The sequence below is a fragment of the Tauraco erythrolophus genome, chromosome 3, assembly GCF_009769465.1.
Source record: "Tauraco erythrolophus isolate bTauEry1 chromosome 3, bTauEry1.pri, whole genome shotgun sequence".
NCBI classification, from domain to species: domain Eukaryota; kingdom Metazoa; phylum Chordata; class Aves; order Musophagiformes; family Musophagidae; genus Tauraco; species Tauraco erythrolophus.
This window is the reverse complement of record NC_141467.1, coordinates 83925193-83947832: the sequence shown is the minus strand read 5'-3', so window position 1 is coordinate 83947832 and position 22640 is coordinate 83925193. Positions and strand designations below refer to the sequence as shown.

Sequence of the window (22640 nt, the reverse complement as noted above, 5' to 3'; positions counted from 1 at the left end):
TTCTCTATAGCCTGCTTTTCAAACATGGGAATTTGGTACAGGAAAAATAAAGAGATTTGGTGATTCATGTCTGTATTAAAACTGAGTATATATACATTGATTATTAATAAAGTACAGCATTACGAAGATGAAATGAACTATATCTGTGCTAAGTACAGTAGGATTTCACGGCTGTCAGTATACCACACTACAGCCACTGAAAATCACACATCAGGCTTGAGGACTAAGTCTTCACAAGTGCCTTTGTTTGGTGTGGGTTTTTTGGCTGATCTGTCCTAGTTCACTTACCAAGAATTCATAAACCTAACAGGTGACCTAAAAAGAATGTTTTAAAATGATATGACATAAAGAACGAGTGGTCGGTTGAGAATATTTTTTATGATACATACACGAGATAGGTATTTAGAGTGTTATTAACATATTACTGGAACCAGGTATGAAAAAATGACATGAGGTTACATCTTTCAATTTGTCCTCTTCTGGTATATAGAGAAAACAATGAAGATTGGGGCATGCCCCATCCCTGGAGAGGTTCAATGCCAGGTTGGATGAGGTTTTGAGCACTCTGGTCTAGAGGAAGGTGTCCGTGGCCATGGCAGGGGGGTTGGAACTAGATGATCTTCAAGGTTGTTCCAAACCATTCTGTGATTCTATGCTCTGTCCTTTCAATGTGTAAATAACCACATGTGCATGTGACCAGCTTTAACAACTGAGCATTTGAAATGACTACAATTAGCAACCAGTAAACTACTCAGGGGAATTTGTGAAAGTAAATTCTAGTATTTGTGCACAGAAAGGTTTAGATTGGTGTCTGACTCAGAAAGGTAAACAAATGTTGTTTAAAAACAAAGTCTTCAAAGGAAGGTCAGTGGCTAAAACGTCATCTTCAGATAATGGCTTTAAATCCTACTTTTGAGACTGGAAAGTCCATTTTGGCTTGTATTCCAATCAATTTTGTGCAATTTTGATTATAATTTATCAGATAACAGAAAATCTTTAAATCTAGATAAGAGAGAGATTTGCTAGTTTATAGCCATATATAAACTATCATATGGTATGAGACACTGCGCAATGCCAGAGATTGAAATAAAGATTTCTGATGTTATCAAAGTTATGTAATATCAATTTAAAAGTAATCTAGTTCTTCAGAAAACAGATTTTTTTCTAGCAAAATTTCAGAAACAAACTAAAACATCCAGAAACCTGGAATTTATAAGCAACTGCTTTTCTGTTTGTTTTTTTTTTTCCGATGTGTGTGATTAAACCTTGTACTTAAAAAGTATCAAATCCAAAAAACATTACATGTATTTATCTCTAAGTTCAATGGATGAGACGCACCAGCCATAACTATCTCCAATACACTTATTTAACCAAGGGAGGCCTAAAATGTTTGTTTCCTCTCCATATACAAGTCTTAATAAAAGATGAATGAAGAGGAAAAAAAACTACAAAAGTTGACAGCAACACCAACAGAACTTTTTCCAGTGTTTTCACAGGGGGTAAGCAGCAACTGGAGTCTTTACACTGTATTCATAACTAGAAGTAAAAAGACTGGCTGGAGGAGGACGACACTAAAGAGGAGGAAGGTTGCCCTCTTTATTGTATATATTTTAACTTACAGCTAGAACCATTCATATTGTAAATACAATCTAAGCAAAAATGTAGAAAGTTATGCTAAAAAGGAGAACAATTTAGGTTTAAAATAGTAATGTCAGCTGAAAAAAATAACGAGGAAATTTTTAAGTCTAATTAAGCTTTTTTCCCCTCTGGTAACATATAAAATGCCAGATCTTCAAGTCATCCACATACAGCTGGATATATCTCTGATCTTGTACCACCCTGTTACAAACAGTATGCACAACACAGAGCACACAACAAATTTACATGGAGTCTGGAGATAAAAATCATCCAGTGAGTCTCAGTTATCTGATTTCAAATTCTGTCAAGGGGCAATAATTTGTCATTTCGGAACACAAAGGGGAAGAATGACATTCCTTATTGCACAAAGACATCTCTTTACTTTAGATTATTTCCAAATGCAGCTACTGCTTAAAGGTTTGGAGTCTGATCCTTTTTTCCATAGCACAATGACAAAAAAAAGCTCAGAAGCCAAGGACAGGGAAAGAGCTGATTTAGCATTTTCCCATTCTAAATTCCTCTGTGAAAGGGTTTTAAGTGTGAAGAAGTCAGAATAGGTAGGTAACATGCACTAGAGCTAGTTTTGTTATTAACTCTTCCTCTGCAATTTCAGGAAAATTTAGAAAGAAACAGGAAAGGGGTTGGGGGGAGAGGAAAAAAAAAAATGTATTTTTTTAATTCTCTGTTAGTAACCTGAAACAGGAAAGAAAAAGAGAGAGAATCATACAGAATGACTAGGTCAGGCAGAAGAGACTGATCATGGAATAACTTGGACTTCTTGTTGATTCCCAGGTTTATCATTCATTTTTGATAGCACCAGCAGAACCCAAGACAGTGGGGGGAAAAAGGAAAGATAAAAAGAAGGATTCTGCACATTTTCTGAAGCTCACATTTCTTTTAACCATGAAGCGCTTCCTCAAGTTAAGAAATCTTCCTTATGGTTTCATTTCTCCTCCCCTCCTGCCTTCAACTATTGTCCTTAAAAGAACAGTTTCGGAAGCTCTCCCTTTTCCCTCTCTTCTTACTAACCCTGGCCATAATCACTCTCAAAATTAAACCACACTATATACAAGGTCTTAATTAGTTTTGCTACTGATTCATAAAACTTGCTATGCTCCATCTGCAAAAAGCATCTATTTTGCCCTATTTCCAGTATAAAAAACTCATGCTGATAGTTCAGCTGTTGTTAGCACAGGCTGGCGTGGTGATTTCTTCTCCAAAGTATTTATCACATCAGTTTTCACTACATCCAAAATTATACCATAAAAATAACATATTGGTACGTCTAAACAGCATCAACTCCTTCCTTCAAATCGTCCCTTTATAAAATGGAATTGTGAAATCCCTGGCCAGGACTTCAAGACTCCACAATCCCAGGTAAGCTCACAATTAAAATTACTGCCTTTTAAAACCCTTGCTTAATTGATGCCAGGTAGTTTTGAACTAGCATATCACTACCTTAAAGGTCACTTAATGGTATTACCTGTTTCTATCCAGTAGTGTAACTACCTGTTTGATTAAACATTACACACATAATGTGCTCCTGCAGACATTTAACTTTATAAACCACTATATATCAAATAGTCAGATATTTAAATAACTTTGCAGATCTTGGCCAAGATCTCTCAGCAATTACTACAAAATCATTCTATCTTGTCTTAGATCACACCTTCAACAGGAAAGCTCAGTTAGCCACAATATTTCCTACACGATTAAACCCCTCATGGTGAGACAATGCTCCAGAGGATCAACAGAAGACAGACTTCCACGTTTTCCATACTACTTGGCCAGGACAACAGAGCCAGATAACCTGAACCTGTAACTTGGACATATACAGACACTTCGAGACACCTGCAAAGATGGTCACACTTTTAAAGCAAATAGCCACAAAATCCCTTGGAGATGGTGCCAGTAGAATGTCTTCATCCCTGACCCCAGGCACATAGATTTATTTAAGGCCCCTTAACATAAAGGACTACTCAGAAAAGCAAGTAAGAAGCAGCTTACCTAAACAAATAGGCTAACAGAAGTCACCAGACAGGCCACATACAACAGTTCGTAAACCAATGCCAAAACTATCTTTGAGATTTAAAAAGAGTAGTAGTATTTGATACAAACTTTTACTATAACATTTGGAAAATATTACTACAGCTTCTTACATAGGAATCAGAGAACAGGTTTGGGGTTTTGTCATGCATCATCATTCTCTGAAATATAAAGCAGTTCTTAGATATACTCTCTGATTGGCATTTAGTATACTGGGTGTACCCAGAAAACAAAGTACTCATATTTGTTCAAACATTCACCCACATGCATGTATTCACAGAACGAGAGAGAGAGACACTCTCTATATGTTGGCATTTCCAGAAGCCTAAAATTTTGCAGTCCTTTTTCTTAAAAAAACTCATTTAACCTTTCCAAAGCTACAGGTCTAAAGTCAGTTCAGGCCACTCACTGGCAAAGTCTATGCAATGGTGAAGTCTTCCTCCCATGTGGATGATGATGCCCCGTTGAAGCACCTGTTCTCCTACATGGCCATGCCCAAGAGATGTCCAACAGCTGTGATGCTTTACGTCCATTCAGTGATGATTGTTCTCATTCACCTGCAGTCCCAGCACAAAGCTGGAGAGCAAACTAAGACTGGGCTAAGTGAAATCATTCCTTTAGACAGATCTAGTGCATAACGTGTCATTTCCACCCTTGTTGTTTGCTACTCACCTATTGTACCCTCCAGCTTTCCCTTGGAACTGAACATACGGGATGCACCATCACTGGAAATACACCTCAACACAGCCAAAGTTATACATTTTCCTTTGAAACAAACTAGGCATGCTGTACTTTACAGACAGCTGCATAAAAGGAAAAGCTTTGGCTATGCCACAAGTTACTAGGCCACCAAACCATAAGGATTTAACTTTGACTTCTCTTTTTTTATTAATAGAGGCATAAGCATAATCCTCCAGGCATGAATGCCAGGAAGGCAAGGCAATGAGAATAAATGTTTAATGCTGCTGAATGGGCATAGCAACCGTACTCCCTGCCTCCAGCTAAATATCGCTACTACAAAGGCGTTCTTCCAGTTATCACTACTAATAGTTGTTGCTGGGCAGGTATGTATATAGGAACCACAGTTCAAAAGGGGGGGGGGGGGGGGGGGGGGGAGGCAAAAAAAGAGAGTCTAATCATTTTTTGTTACAGACCAGAGTTCTGCTAAAGAAATTTAATCCTTTTTCCAATATGGAAAGAAGCCAATTGTGTACAAGTTTACTGCAATTTCAATCAGTGTGTGAACTCCAGTAACAGTGATTAAAACAACCCCTTCCTCCTCCCTTAAAACAAACAAAAATCCCACCCAAATCAGCCACTCAGACTGATAAATTCTTCCCTCCATCCTTCCCTCCCCCAGAAGTTGTACCTTCAATGCGGCAAGAACTTCCCCAGATCAGAGGACACTGTCAGCACAGGCTGACCAATCTCAGAGGGTTTTTTTTCGGTTTTTTTTTTTTTCCTTTTCTTCAAGATACTCCGTGTTAACAGCTTGAGGGGGTTCAATCAGCACTGCTTTGATCTCGGCTGGAACTATAATTATTTAACATTGTTACAAGGATTTCTATAATCCATCCTACCATTAAATCCCTTTTACACCCTCATCTTCTGAAGGCTAATCTGCATCCGTACACTCAGTTTGTCTCTTCAGCTGGTTTCATCAGGCTCTGGCATTCTCCAACATCCAGAGTGATGGTTCTTTTTTTTCTAATGAAATCATTTTCTTTCAAATTGAAAAGCGCAAAAGGTCTTGTGCATTTGCTACCTTTTGATGAGATAGCTATATAACACCAATATAATCCACTGTTTGCTGCAAACTTCCTCCCAATTTCATAAAATTCATTTTCTCTATGGTGTTTTCATTGAATTGATGATACATATGCGTGTGTTATATACATAGCTAGGGAAAAAAAAAAAATCAAATGAACACCAGCAGATGCTTTTTGAAAATACAGCAAAGCCAAGAATAGTAATAGTGTGCTCATTTCTCTCTATACTCTTGCTTGATAAATACCGTAGGAGACACTGTATCCAAACTTGGAAGGCTAGGTAAATAAATTTGCAAGGCTTGAAGAGAAAACGGAAATATTTTATAATAATAATAATGTATGAAAGACACACACCACATGGAAAAAAGACTTTTAACAGAATCAAAGGAAATAAATGAGAGAAAGAGAATGAATACAGAGCAAAGTAAGAATGAAAAGCATGAACAAAATCAGACCAGGAATATAAAAGGAGATGATCAGAAACTATGAATGATCAAAAGGGAACGGAAAGAACAAAAAGCTTTCCTTTTTAAAAAAAAAAAAAAAAAGGAAAGGGAACTTGACAAGGAAAATGGCATTTTTTTCAGCATATGCGTACGAGTACATTGGGGAAACTGCCACACTGCTGCATGCGTTTTCTGTGAATCAATCATTTTTTAAGCAGACAAAATGTACAGACGTTTGCTCCAGTCAGCACCGCTGGCCTGTCCCCTCCACAGCCACCGTGCTGTCACCGTCTGCAGGGGAGAGGGGGAACTGGGCGCAGGCAGGAAGGTGGGGATGACAAATACGACGGGTAAGTAACATTGGGGATGATTACAAGGGAGACCCACATATCAGCTTATGTGCTACAGCTTTCATACGAAGTAAATTCATTCAGATAGATAATCTCATCCCCTCAATCCCACAATGCATACCTATAAGGTTAATTAAAACCAGTATATATGGACTTTTATTATTACAAATACTGCATAAGGAAGGCAAAAAGTGAACAGCAGGTAGTGTCTGTACAAAAGAAAAATCGAAGAAATAAAGTTGATGAAAAATATAAACAGGATGGGCCACAATTAAGAAAGTCACTTAGAGAAAATAAGAGCTTTAAAAGGGTAAATTTTCTCTTATTCCCCTTAAGTGCTAAGATAAGGTTTAGTTTATCAGCTGACACTTGAGAAAATCATCAAGCAACAGTCATAATTCTAAAATATTGCTTGGACATAGCTAATAATTAAAACAATAGGCAGTAGATTCAACTTATTTTCAGAAGAAAAAACTAAGAGGCACTGATGCTTCACATAGGGTATTTCAGAATGCCTCTTCAGTCACATTTATGGCACTTCTTTATTTTAAAAATACATAAAAGATGATTAAAAAATATTAACTCTTTCCTAGATTTGTCATTAGGAACATTTTGTACATTATATATCACAATCTTTTTCTATCTCTGGGCAATATTTTAACATCTTCTCAATTCATAATATTGGTATGTTCCTATATATAGTTACAGCAAAAATCTTACTACTAGCAAATAAATAGGATCAAGACTCGCGGACTATGCCACCATAAGACTGTATTTTACAGCTGTACTCAGGGCCATGAAATAAGACAGTGTTTTTAAAATCAAAAATAGAAAAAGGATCATAGAATCCAAATTTGGTATAATTTAAAAAAATCAACATATTATGTAAGATCTTACTATCCCACCAACAATGATGTCGCTGTGAAATGAAAATGAACTGCAGCCTCGAGATTTAGCTCCTACTTCTCAAAAGAAAAAAACCTATTCATTTTAAAAAGTACACATAAGCCAAATCACCTTGTGTATTAAGATAAGGATTTTAATAAAAAATGTTTCAAAATAGGAAGTTAGAAAACCAAGCAAATTCACAAAACAATTATGTTCTGTAATTAACAGAAATTCAAGAAGTTACAATTTGAAGTCTTTACTTACTCTATTCAGAATTCTGGGTCTTACCGAAGTAATTTACTCACCCTTTAAGGCCCTTTTACATTGTCAGAGGAGTGGAAAGGGGCCTTTAGCATTACTTCCATTTGCATCCCTATTAATTATGCAAGCTAACAGTTTGCTGAGTACACAGAAAGTGCCATGATAAAGGCAGCTCCTTCCTGGAAGAGCTTCTGACCTAAGGCCACAGTCCTACAAACACTTACATATGTGCTTAACTTAATGCATGCGAGCAGTTCTTTGTTTAATAGCATGCTCATACGCATTAAATTAAAAGTTTGTAAATGCTTTGCAAGATGGGAGCCTAGAAGACCAGAAGCATTCTTCTAAAAGGAGATTTTCTTTTTTCCTTACTACCTGGAGAGAAAAACAAAAGTAAGAAAATAAAGACTTACTGATTCTGTTTTCAAATGCCAGGTTAGTCTACAAAAATAGATTTAAGCATGTACTTCTTGCACTGCTGTATGAAGTCTTTTTCTCGGAGACTTAAGGTATTCTCAGATGCCCGAAAGTATACTTGTTCCTATCTCTCATCAATAACAAAACCCAGGCAGATGAACACTTGCCTGGTGACTGTGGTTAACAGTCTTTCTCCTAAAAAGTAAGTGCATTTCTGAGTCTTATGCAAAAAATATATGCATTCACACATTAACTAGTCATTAATAGACTACGCATTAACTCCATCAGTATCAATGTGCACTTTTCTATTTACTTCCACAGTACCAGAAATTTTAATGATATATTCTGAGATCTTTAAAGGCCAAGTTTGATCACCTTGACATAAAATACTAAATTTCTGCCTCCTGTTAAAATTTAAATTAGCATAAGTCATTGCTGAAATTTGGGCACATAGCTGTCTAACAGTATCCACAGTGCTTATTATCACATTTCTGGAGAGAAGACAATGCTAAACTTGGCGATATGTGACAGTATGTTACTCTGCAAATAGCTCCCCGACATCAATAGGGCATCACACAGAGTGATGAGTACTCCAACTGAAGGTGCCCATGTCAGGTTACAGCAGTTAGCTTCAGTATTTGGTATTCTTTATTTATGCATACAGACTGCTTAATATAGATAAAGCAAAGCTCTGACTGCTGGTGAGCAAAATAAAGTCATATTTCACAGTTATGATGTCATCAAAGGACTGTATTTCATGGCTATAACATCTTTGCAAATATATACATAAAGTGGTATCCCCAAGGAGCACTACTTGCTAAGTCTGCCTGAGGTCCAGCAAGGTGGACCTCCTTAAATTCCATTTAATGTACATTAAGATTTGAATATCAAGGAAGTCTAAATAGCCTGAGGGTAGAAAAGGCATTCTGAGTTTTATACACTGTAGCATACTTGCCATATTACATGAATTTTTCTATATATTATGTGCTGTGTTATCTTCAATTCACTCTTTTTAAATTTCAGCACCCTATTTTCCTTTTATGCATTTATCTGTGCATATATGCTTTATATATTTATTATATGTAATTACAAAATTACAACTCAAGTGAATCTCATGTAATATATAAACTATCATCGATGCAGTCTCAGAGTTTCAGATCTTGAAAATAGAATTTGATTACTTTATTCATTCTAAACCAATATCGCTGTAATATCAGCCTTAAGCAATACGGGCTGCTAAAATCATTTGGTTCCATTTTTCCAAAAAGGAAAACTGATAGGATTATTTTCGTGATAAATTAATTTTACCATGTAATTGCAATTATGACTTCTAATTAATGAATGGTTTCAGCCTCACTAACTAGGTCAGCATTTTTCTTTTAAAAATATATCATTTTTCTCTTTAGATAAGCGTCATGATATGTCCAATCTTTGGGGAAATGCACATAGCATTTTTATAGGGCAATGATCTCAGAAGCTGAGAAATGGTGAGAGTAATGTGACATGCTTTGCTAAATATTCAAGCGATTTTTTGTCTCTTATATGAGAAAAATTAAAAAGCAAGCAGATGGCAAAAGACTTTTAATAGGGAGGATCACAGTTTCTAAGTACTATTATAGAGTGTTATTTAATTTCTTGACTGAGTTTCCCAGTATGTAGAACACTGAACAGTGTGAGACCAATGAATGAGTAGAGCAACTAATCTATTGCATCATGCTTGTCAATATGCATATGACATTGTAGAACATATTGACAAGAAGCAGAATTCAAGGAGAATGGGTTTTCTGTAGTCAGATCTATTCCTACAGAAAAGTATTAAAGGAATCTGAAGCTTACTTCGTGCATCATGTAGAGCAGAGTCCAATGCTCCTGACTGTCCCTTGCTCTGTCAGATCACGTGTTTGAAGGTATCATAGCAATACACAAAAACACTTCTCCAATGTCCCCTGAAGATGTCCTCTGGCACGTATATACCATTTTATATTCTACATTGTTCCTCTCCCATTTGCATCCCTGTCAACAACCTTATCACACCATTCTTCGACTCCAGATGATTCACACGTTGTGGCATGAATATACAGAAAAGAAAATTAAGTAAGTTATAAGTACTAAAACAAGGATTAGCAGGACAAGATGAGAGAAAAAATATTTCCTTGGAAGAGGCTCAAAATTTGATGGCTAAAATGTTATGGTTGTAGTAATTAAACTAAATGATAGCTCTTATCGGAGTGCAACACACCAAAATATCAGTTGTTTTGTTGTAAGTTTTTTTCTTTTTCTGCTGCTAGAAATAGTCATACATTTAGAGAGCACCTCTTAAAGAAAATTTCCGTGAAAAGTTGAGATTCAATACATACTTTGAGGAGTAGTCACTATCAAATGCTAAGCAGTTCTGTAACTGGGGAAGAAAGTTTTTTCTGAGAATAAGTCAAGAAAAATTATGAAGTACAAATCACAATAGTAAAAGCATTAAGTAAAGTTTAAAACTATACATACTTTATCAGATCAAAGCAAACAATACGAAGCATTTACAATGTTCCATTACACAAACCTTGAAAACAGGAATGTATTACACCGAAGAAAACTCAGCGAATGCTTATCCTGAGTTTTGCCCAGATAGTGACTTTTTTTTTTTATGAGAACTAGTATTTATTTATATATGCAAGCCAAAGATTTATGAACTGATTAGTAGTTTTGGCATCACAGTATAAGTATCAAACTTCAGATAATTTAATGAAGGATTTTTTTCACACAATGATGTAATTTGAAATTCTGTCTCCTTTAAGAACCACCCAGCCCAAAACACATACACACACCACTCTGGGACAGTATGTCCATAGTATACACTGTACTGTCCTTCTAAATTATCCACAATAACCCATCATTGTTGTTTTATGCTGATGATGCATCTTTAAAATCAACACAACTATACTGCCATAAAATCAGAGAAGCATAGACCTGAATGAGCCCACCTTGAGTATTCAAAGTAAAATACAATTTTTACAGCTTTATCCTCAATCTTTGAAATGTATCAGCCAATATTATTTTTATAACAAGCAATATGCCAATTCACAATCCTGCAATACTCACGGAAGACAAAACTACGTAAACTACTGGGAATTTTTCTATCTGCAACCCCCAAGAATATGTTGTGAAGTCAAGTATGGCTGTTCAATTTTTCCAGCTTGAATATATTGCTTAATGGTCTTAAGGGGAGCAAAGGGAAAGAGTAAGCTATGATGGGACTATTTGATTTCTTTTTTGTGTAACACATCATAACAGATATACAGAACAACTGGACTGGTTGCCCACACTGGCAAACTAGGCATATACAAGCATCTTCTCCGTGAATATAATTCAAGATGCTATAGATTAAAAACAGTTTTTGGAATCAGCCCTGATTATTAAAAAGCACATTTGGAAAGCTTTGAAATCTTTGGGGGAAAAAGAACAAAAACCAATCAGGAGCTCAAATGTCCTCTACACAACTGTTTTAGAAGGTCTAAGCTAATCAGCTGACTACAGGAAAAACTAGGAACAGTGGCCATTGCGCAGTTACACCTTTCCAAACTGGCTTTAATCCTCATTACTTCTGCCGACCCAAATATCAGCATAGATATATTACCAGTTTTAGCTCTGGGCCACACTTTGGAATATTCGGTCCTGGGGTTTCTCACTGATTCCATTAGAACATGTTTAAATAATTAAAAACTTTGTAACTAAATAAAAATGTGGTCTGATGGTATTAAGACAACCACGCGTACTTTTGCCACGTTGCTGACTAAGTGCTGAGTGATTGCATGAAAGAGTTCATTGTAGCGTGTCTGTGTGATGATCATTACTGCACTTTACAAAGATCATTTACACACACCCTTGTCTGAAGCCTACATCAAGGAGAGAAAATAAGATCTACTGTTCAATCCATATCCTTCTGAGCATGCGATGGTAAAGCACCCTAAAAAATGAAGTGTGGTAATTAAAATCCTAAACCCAAACGTGTGCTAAACTGGTCAGACTGAGCTAAACACAGATACTGAGAAAGTCGAGCTCAGAATCCAGAGAGGAATTTTGCCCTTAGGACTCTGTCACAGTCCCATGACCACAATGTCCAGTCTCCTTTTCCGACTCTGAACCCTTCTGAACTGTGTAATTTTGGGGGTAAATACTAGTATCCACTTTGTCACTCACGTCTCATTAAAATTTTTACTCTCAGCAAAGCTGGCTCTTTCAAACGGATATGTTTTTGTTGTTTTAGTTGTATTATTCCAACTTTTATGTTATGACATATTAAGAGAGAGTAAATAAAGCAGTTTTCAGAGGAGCAGTAAGAAAACATATTTTGAAAATCAACATATTTCCTGTAGTGATATGCTGAACACAGGATACATCACTGAAACCAACCGAAACCCGCCAACTGAGGAAATGAAGTCACTATCGTCTCTCACTAGGTGTTCGCATCCGACTGCCGGACTACAGCTTTGCATGTCAAGTAACACTATGTTGTGTATATAGTTCAATATATTAACACATCCGTCCTTCAATTGTTCACGCCAGTGTTGCTATGCAGCATTCCGCATGCAATAATCTTAGCTGAATTAATGAGAAAAACACAACAAAGAACAAAATAGTTGCGGACCGATTACATATCCCTCTTGATTCTCACCCCATCTGTTTCCAAAACCAGACATTGTTTCCTGGGCCTTGGCAATTACCAGAGCGTTATATTGCCTTTATGACCAAACTACAGTGGAGACAGCTGAAAAGTGCACAGCTTTCTGCCAGCCTCCGCAGGTCCCTTGGTGCATGAAACTACAAGAAACAATGTATTGTAATGCAGATGTTCATTGATTCCCTGCAGAATTTCACAGACTAGGAGTCCTTCACTGTGTGACCTGCAGGGATTTGTACTTTACATAATATCCACTGTATAGTGTATCATGTCCAAACCGAAGTACCTACTGAATCTGATCGTTCGCCCCTTGCACATGCCTTTCCCAGCTATCAACTTTTTTCAGAGAACAAGAAGTCTTTTGTGCTCGAAACGTAAATGCCAATCAAAATGGAATACATTTCTAATGTGCATCACCTTTCACTCAGAGTTCAACACCTTTTACGAGTCGGGCCAATGTTCTTGCCTCATGCTGGACATATACAAGTACAAAATAATTTAGGAAAATACCAGATCAATTTCAAGTCTACCTAGTCTAGAAACTTGTCCATTTGCAGATTAAGATTAAGAACAACTTACACCAACCACACCGAAAATGAAAAGCCTTGTTATGTCAAGTAAGTATTTCACTTAGGGTATAGTAAATGAACACCACGTATAGTAAATGAATACCATCAAACTAAAAACTAATGGACTTGAAGGTTTTGGACCGTTTCACTTTTCTGAAGCATTTTGATTAGGGTAAAAATGAAGTTTTTGCATTTGAAAGTATTCTAAAAGGCTAATTGTTTAAATAAAATTAAAGTTCTCCAGATGTGAAATGTATATATGAGAAAGTGTTACTTCTAAACTAGGTTCACTTCTACAGCAACTAATTTTGAAATTAAATTTAAAATTCAGATAGATACGTTAACTGTGTGAAACGATAAGGAAACAGCATCCCAACTGACAAAACAGTCGGAATGCTTGACAAGGGCTCCAGTATTCAGTGATGAACTCACTGCTTTTTGATATTTTATGTTGCAAGTCAAATGAGGTAATGCTTATCTCTGAGTTTACAGAATCGTACTATGTTTGCACCTTGAATCATGAAAGGGATGCTACAGAAGTCATCATAACAAGCGATGCCAGGACGGGAAATATCTCTTAGTTTTCCAAATTTAGCACTGTCCATTCACATGATTTTAGGGGAACTGTATTACACCTCAATTTTCTCTTAATTCTTGGTGACCACTGTTTCTGGCGAGTGGGCATTATTCCATTTTGTCGAGTGCAACCATAAATGAAAACTCTCCCCACAACTGAATTTTATCTATCACATATGCTCAGTAGGACATGGAACAGCCTGTTTCCCACAGAAGTCAAATTTGCACATGGAAAAGAGGACAGTAAAGGTTTGGTTGCTACTTCCATGTGAGTTCACACAGCCACTCTCACCTTCTCATCTTCCAGGTCCATACAGGGAGCAGTCTTTCAGCAATATCAATTGCCTTGAAGAACAGCCAATTTCTGTATTATGTCTGTCAAAGGTAAAGGAAGATTAACCATATGTGCCAAGGAACAGTTCTGGGCACTAAGATCAAATAGGGCCATATTTATATGCTGGAAGACCTTCTTAGCCTTTAAACAGGTGACTGCACACAAACTCCCTCTGGAGAATGCTCCCTGCAACCCTTTAAGTCCTGAACTTAAACACTTCACAAGTATATACTACTCAGCTGCTGTCACTACTCAATTTACTACCACAGGTGTAGCCTATTTTTCCTTACAACTCTTAGCCCTGCATCTTCTCATTAAGAGACAGGAATGTGTCATCACATGAGAGCAGAGAGGTGAGGACCTGAGGAAGGTCTGCAGGAGAAAGTGCCTGCTACAGCTAGCGGTGTAATTCATCAATCTCAGCTGGTCATGGCAAGACAGATATCTTGATGCTCCTATATATTGTTCCAGGTTATACACTAAGAAGGACTCTTAAAATATAATATATTTAAATATCAGTTCTTACAATCATTTGATGATATAATATTCTCAGCCTTTGTTACAAAAAAAATGGGGCAGATGGGCAAGCCTCAAGAGTTCATGTTTTTAGCAGACATTTGGCAGTGAGTCCCAATGATGTATAGATGAAGTCTGTAAGTTATAGCCAACACCTACACCATAAAGGTCAAAGGAACTGAATATAGTGCAAGAGTACTTGGGGAACAGAAGTTTCAGTCAATCAGACCTAAAATGGAATGATGCCTTGCAGAGCTCTGCAGATAGAGTTTCAGGCCATCAACACAAATCTGGGCTGTGCATGGAAAAGGACTGGGAATGCTACAGTCCTTGAAGATTTTGATCAGTTCTATATACACGATGGAAAATTATTTGAAATCCTGCATTTAACACACAGGTGTGATGATCTCTTGAAACAGCTCCAGTATCAGAACCCAAACGATGAAGCCAGTGTTCCACTTCACCTACCTTAACAGTATTATAAGTGTCAAACTAAGACCTGCAGTGTAAGGGTTAACTCGATCACCATTACCCCCTTACTTTTGCTATTCTGTGTCCCCATGGCCTCCTCCTAGTTCTAAACCTGTGATGGAAACTGCATCAAGATCCACAGAAATCTTCCCCAGCTCCTCCAGGGTCCCCGCCCAACTCCCAGTACGGAAGCCCGGCTCTGCTTTTAATCCAATATCCACTTCACTACAGAAGATGTATTTAGACTGCCTCTTGTTTCATAAAGGGCTCCAAAAGTCTGTAGTGATTTTTGACACTTCGTTATAATGTTTCTATGACCCCCCCACCCCCTCCTCACATACCACACCACCACCCAGCCTCATTTTCATACGGATACAAAGCATCGGGATAAAATGATGGTTCATTATAGTGGTACAGAGCTCTTATCTTCATCCGGCAAGAGTCATTTCCTTCCAAAGATTGAAATGCAAATGTGAAAATTAATGATAACTGCATTATCTGATAGCAGAGATAATACCGATTCACTGTCAGAGTAACACACAGTCGTTCTATGATTTCCTCTGCTTCTTCACAATATTCCTCTTACTGTCAGACTATATCTATGGTTAACTATGTTTCATGGATTTTTGTTAATTTACATCAAATAGCATTTCCAAGATCTTCTATCTACCACATTTCCCCAATCAAAAAAGAAACGAAATCAGGACAGTAATCTCCAAGTCCTTCTTAGGACTGGTTTAAAAAGAAAGAAAGAAAAAAAAAAGAAAAAAAAAAAAAGAAAACGAAGTAAAAAGGAGGAAAAAAAAGACTATCGTTAATGTCTGTTTCCATCTTGCAGTGGTCTACCAATCATTTCAATCTATATTATACACTTTTGCTTTGTAACCCAAACTGTTTATAGTATTACTAAATAAAGCAGAGTAAACCCAACAATCAATACGTATTTACAGCGATTCTTATAAATGGTTACAGGAAATCTATCCAGAAAAGCTTTTCAAACTACCTTTTATAGCAGGTAGAAATGTGAACACGGCATGTCAGATGTTCACTAGAACCATTCCAATCCACATCTCACTAAAGCAATACACCAGAATTCACACGAAAGCCTGTTTCTCTAGATATTTTATTAAACATTAATAGCAGCATAGCTCAGTGTATCATTATTTTAAAGCACTGTTTAATTTTCAGTTTACTATTTTTCTTACACTTTCTCATGCATTTTAAGGAACAGACGAACCTGTAATTGTAATTAAAAGAAACTATACTGTGCTATATTTAACTATCCTTCATACTTTTTTCAGCAGTTCTCTGATACATGTATATAAGTTACGATGAGTTTTCTGAGATGAAACATGAGTTGTGACTTCACCTTGCTTTACTATTATCAGTAGCAGAAGTTCTGGTGATTTACTGGAGGCAGAATTTTACACATGGGAAACTTTCACTTTATGTGGAGATGAATGTAAACAATACATAAAAATTATCATAAAATGAAAACATTATTTTCCACTGCATTTTTTTTTTCATTTTTGATATGTGGACAAATCATATTTTCTCACTTTCTATGAAAAATTCAGATACATTTCTAAAGAACTTCTGAGATTGACTTTCAAGACTATCTAACTCAGAAAATCAGCATGTTCTTCAAGAAAGCTGTGCTCCTTACAGCTATGAAAGCAAGAGCTCGCATAGGCAATAAGGATAATCTAGTTGGCAGTATATTGCATGTGAATTAAGAAGAGAGAGATCCAGTTCATCCTTAGGACCAAAATTTTCTGACTGTCATTAATTTCACCTTTGTAAATGCCCTATACTCAGTTCCCCAACTGCTAACAGAGAGAATAGTTCTTTGTCTTAAAGACAGTTACAACATCACCGATGGCTGAAACACGCACTGGTTATTGGACCTCTGTCGGAAGAAAGTCAAAAAAAACGAGCAGACAGGACGGTGGAGTGGGTTTGGAAAATCTTTTTGGCTTAGTCAGAACTAGAAAATTGTGCCCCATCTGCCTACAGTGGAAGAACTTTCCGTTGCATATTGCCCACAGAATAGGTATGGGATGACTTCTACTGCATTGTTTTATTCTATCACTACAGAATAATAGCACATAATTTAGAAGAGCACAGAGGAGTTACCATTCTCAACATAGCTTGAATACACAATGACTACAGAAATAAAAACCGGGAGTTTCTTATGTGGAGGACTGCTAGCACTTATTCATTATAAATGCATCCAAATGGTACAATATTTATAAAATTAGTATACAGTATATTCATTTATTCATTCCAGTTTAGTTAAAAAAAATTATGATCAGCCAGCCTAACTTCGGCCCCAGTGGAATCCACACCATTTAAAAAGTCCACTGTTTACCACAGAAGTAGATCATGTTCTCTAGGAAAGTATCTCATCCTGAATGTAAATATTTCTAATAACAGACAAATGAATTTTCATAAAATGTTGCAATAATTAACTTTTTAAGCCCTAGAATTTGTTCTTTGTGTCTGAAATTGTAAAGCTTCAACGTCCATTTAATCTTCTGATACTTTTGCTAGAAAGAGGTGCCCATTGTTATCAGATTTTCACTCTGAATTTCAAGTAGTTTGTAATCAGGTTGTCCTTTAATATTTTCTTTGATAAAATAAATAGGAAAAGGCCCTAGACTTTTTCATAATACCAGTTCTTTCAACATTCTAGTGGCTCTTCTCTAAACCTGTTTCAAATTTTAACATCATTCTTGAAGTGTGAATGCAGGAGACAGAACTCTTAGCATCAAACAAGACCATTAACCAGACGAGTAAGATAGTTTGAGAACCCAAACATACCCTTTAGCCACAGCTCTATTTTTTGGGCTCAACCCTGGTTCACTAAATCTCAAAACTTCTTCGGACACACTGTTTTCTGTAATAAAACTTCTATTACCTTCTCGTAAGCACATGACTTCGTATTTAATTACACTGAAACTAAAATTTTGCTGCAGCTAACATGTCAAGTTACTCAGATCCAGCAATATCAATAACTATCCATTATTCCTTATAGTCTTTGGATTGTAAACACATTGCAAAGAACTAATATACTTTAGCTCACCATCATATATTAATTTGGTTTTACAAGATATATTTTTTCCACAAACCTATGTGGATTGGCAGTCTTACTAAACCCCTTTAATAAAAGGGTCTTACATCACTTATCCCATTATTTCCAATGGGACTACTGTCATGTGGACAAGTCTGTCACTATCCAGACCAACCTTGATTTACTATTTTCAAATACATTTGTTTCTTCTAGTATTCTAGAATTTCCAAATCATGTGAAATCTTTTTGAAAACTGAAGACTGATGATTAGGACAGTGGGGATTAGGACAGTGGGTCACCTAGCTCCTCAAAAAGTTAAATTGAAACTATAAGACAGCTTCAATTAGCTAGGATTTAGCACGTTCAACACACGGATCAGTCGTTTACGGAACAGAAATACAGTCATCACTTACAGACAAATAGGTTTTCCAGCACAAATATGTTTTAAGCAGACTACTAACATTTCAATTACTCTACCCTTTCTACTGTCCCCTGTAACTATTAAAGATCCTGACTTGTAACAGATCAATACCAATCTTCTAACCATTCTTTTTTTACCAAATTTTAAAATGTCATCTTACTGTTACTTAATGAAGCTACTGATAGACTTTTAGTTACTTTTTTCTTTTTTTTCTTTTAGTCAGGTACTACAGTTCCTAGCATCTGGTTACATCCACTGTTTTCTCATTCATTTTAAACTTGGATTTTTCTGGTTTTTTACATTCTCTTCTAGGTAAAGCCAACATTGCCTTCACTTTTATTGTAGCTTTTGGAAAATGTAAAAAATTGTTCTTAAATACTTCCACGTTATGATCTATACTTTTTCATTCAAATCTTTTCTCCGTTTTGATACAGTTCATATCTGCTGTCTCTTTAAATGACAAGTACAGTGGACTGAACTTGTATTCACCAATACAGGCATGACCACTAGATGATAACCAAGCACTAATTTCTAATTCTGTAAACAATTTTCCTTTATCTCTCAAGATGGCATATAATATATAATTTCCTTATATTGAGTTCAACAATATTTTAGTCGATATTTATATATTTATATAGTTTTCAGAGATTTTAAGAAAGTTCTAGCATGGAAGTATGGAACCTCTAGGATATTTCATTAATAGTTTCCCAAGTTCGGGAAGTTTTTGTTCTTACCTAAAACAGATGATATCCAGTAAAAAAGGAAATGATGCTATTCTCTTGTGTGATGGATGGTCTGTAGAAGACACACCGTAGATCCGCCTTTTGTTTATTATGTATTAAAATACTGATTATTGGCCTCACACGCACTGATATCCTAGCAATAATACAAAGGCTATAGAACTATATACATGTATCAAGGCATCCATCTGATAGCAAACAGTATATTTAAAGCTGTAAAATCACCTCTGCATCCACATTTAAAAAATAAGTCGTCTTCTATAAAATTTGTTTAAGCCCAGTCTTGCTTTGCAGACTCTTTCTATTTCTTGGACTTTTACTGTTGGCTATAATGTAAAAAGGATCAGGTCCTTTACTGTGTTTCCATATACAGTCTATTGACCTCAGTTTCCTTTATTTCAGAGTAGTCTTCTCATTAAAAGGAATTTTTAAACATGAAGACTAAATCAATGAAAACTGAGGATAGTTCTTTTAAAAAACATTCAGGTAACACTCAAAGTGACTACACAGAGTAGGCATTATCTCTGCAATTCCTTGATGGTCAGTGAAGATCACAAGACTGTGATCTGAAAGATTGCTTCAGCAGAAACCCTTTGAGGCTACAAGACATTTAACTTCAGATTTTTCTTCATAAAAATATTCTAATTACAAAAGCTTGAGAATGCATGTCAACCATTTAACAATGCAAATTTTCAAACAAAATAAAACTCTAATTAATGCCGGAAGCTTAATTTTGATCCATCCATCAGTAAGTAGTTGCTAATGAGTAACTCACAGAATTTCAGTCCCTGGCAAGCACTGGCTCTGAAAATACCAATATGTTCTCTTAGTGCTAAAAAAAAAAAAAACACAAAAAAACAAAACAGCTCTACTATTTATATGAATTCCTGAGTTGTCACAGTTCACGTTATCAGTTGACAGTAACTTGTATCATGCAGAACACAGTCTTTGTTGGATTCCGAGAGAGCTCCGTCTCAGTAATGAGACCAGAGGCAGACCAGATAACAAAGAACGGATGGTCATCTACCCTTTGAGGTAGCAGCTCTACTATGAGTTGATAAAGTTGCTGAAGAAAAGGTTTTAATGATTGTGTTTGTGCTGTGCTAAAATATGTTCCTAAATACTCAAAATATTTCATGCCTTGGTTCTTTTCAAAGATCTGACAGAAGTTCTCTTTGTACTGCATGGTCAAAAATGATCTTCTGTTGATTGTTTCTTCTTCCATACCAATAAATAACCAAATTAACTTCAGAAAGCATGCATTATGGAGAGCATGGCATGTGGCATGTATTCATTCCTTTCTTCATAAATAGTACACCATTTTAAATAAAAGAAAGCTGCTTGTTTCGTGTTGGTGGTCATCAGTTTTCTGAAGTCAAAAGGAATTTTCCCACATTCAGCTTTGATTTCCTTCTTATCTCATGTTAAAGCTAACAATATTACAAGAAATACACACGTATAACTGTTTAACTCCATTATATTTTCCAACAAAATAAAATAATACTCCTTTTACTCCATACTGTCTTTTAAAAGATATCCTTGAAAATTTTATATAAGATACCTCATATAAAAAGCAGTAACAGCCCACAAAACAATCAAGTGTTTTGAAATACACTAAAACCAAAAAAGCAACAAAAAAATGACCAATTTCAGATAGAGTTTATTTATAATGAAATTAAAACCAAGTCATATGTTAATCACTAACAGCCTACTATGAAGCTGGAAAAGGCCATTCTGCTACATTCAAAGACGTCTTTTGCATTATTTTAAAGGTACTGTAGTGTATTTTAATACTAAATCTTGTTTTCATATAACACTACAGTGCTTTATATAATTTTTGTGTGTTATCATTAAAAATATTTTAAAGGACAGCATAATAATTAGATATACCATGTCTTCATTTTTATTTGCATTATATTTTCCAGCTACTGGTTTCAGAAAATTGCCATTAGTTTTGTTCTTCTCTTCAAGAAGAGCATACAGTAATTTGTGAAATCAAGCAAGGATGAAAATATGATTGAAATATAGGATTTTTTTTCTAACAAAATATTATTATTGCATTATAAATTATTGATAGAACGCTTCTGGAACTCTTTTCTGATGTGCTCATCTTTTTTAGGCAGAATTACCATAAGAGATGCAGGTATTCTGAGAGTATGTTTGGCTTCAGATGCACGTTTTCCAACAGCACTATTAAAATACAGTAAACATAATGGATTTTTGAGGCCCATTCCAGAGTTCATACCCATGAAAACACTGCATTGAATTCAACGGCAGAATTACCTAACTGAGAAATACAATTTACTCCTTTGTATTGGGTACTTTTAGGATACAACAAAGATTTTACATCTTTATATTGAACAGATACCTGGAAAGTATTCCCACGTTACCATCGCATCTTGTATCTTAGAAGTGTTACACTTGTACTGTCTTCACCGTGCGTAATACAAAATGTTACTGTGAGTTACTGTTTTAATGTGGAGTTCTAACACTTCATGGACTGCATTTCAAGAGTTTCTCTTTCAATGAAAATCAACGACCATGTGTGCTAAATGATATCTATCAAGCTAAAACAGGTAAACAAAGTCCTCGAAAACGTCAGTACATATCACACCTATTTGTTAAGCTCGACATGTTGCTAAATGTAGGCACAAAAAAGCTTGAAAAAGTAGGCATTTGGTTGGTCTTCTGGCCTCAGAAAACAAAGCAGAAAAACTTCTACATTAATACAACCATGGAACTGAGAATTTAGTGATAAATTTTAATCCCAAAATTCTAAGCAGCAACATTTCCCTTTATATCAAGCAGGCACATAAGGCATTTTATGTTGAACAATTTACAAAATGATATAGCCAAAGCTGTTTCTTAGTGAAGAATTTTATCTCAGTACTTATCCATCAATATCACGGACTCCAAAGGATCATAAAATAAGTAATCTATTAAAAATCAATAAAAAGCATAACACATCTGCTAAAATAATAATATTAAAAAATATTAGAATCTAGTATAAGAAATTTATCTTGGCTTTCAGTTGTTTTTTCCTACCTGGTCCGTCCCAGTCTTCAGTCTCCACAGCAAGCTGCCCTGGTTTCTCTGACCTTGCATCGCCATCAGATTCTGCTGCCTCCTGGATGCCTTCTTCATTGCCTGAATAAACAATCAAAGAAATACAGTATTGACATATTTCAATAGTGACTTTTAGACAGAGCTCCTGCAATATTCAAACAACTGCTTATGTGTGTAAATGAAAACCTATGCACATCTATAAATAGAGAGAAAATGTTAAAAAAAAACCTATTAGACATGTAAACATTTGTGAGTTCTCCGTGATTCAAACAAGCCCTCAGTATCCAATCCTTCCAGTTCTGCGAAGAGACAAGTCTTGGAAATCAGTGTTTACTCCATATGCTTAACAAACAGAATAACAACTTGCACCTAATTCTGTAAAGCAAGGCA

The 22640-nt window shown here is 35.9% G+C and overlaps 1 protein-coding gene across 1 annotated transcript in view; it reads right to left on the bottom strand.

Annotated features, from left to right (window-relative positions):
• ZFPM2 (zinc finger protein, FOG family member 2) overlaps nucleotides 1–22640 on the bottom strand; it is a 249331-nt gene that overhangs the window by 211545 nt on the left and 15146 nt on the right. Inside the window, exon 2 of the mRNA XM_086609511.1 lies at nucleotides 22230–22331. The gene's annotated coding sequence lies outside the window, so the exon portion shown is untranslated. The remainder of the gene's footprint in view (nucleotides 1–22229; nucleotides 22332–22640) is intronic.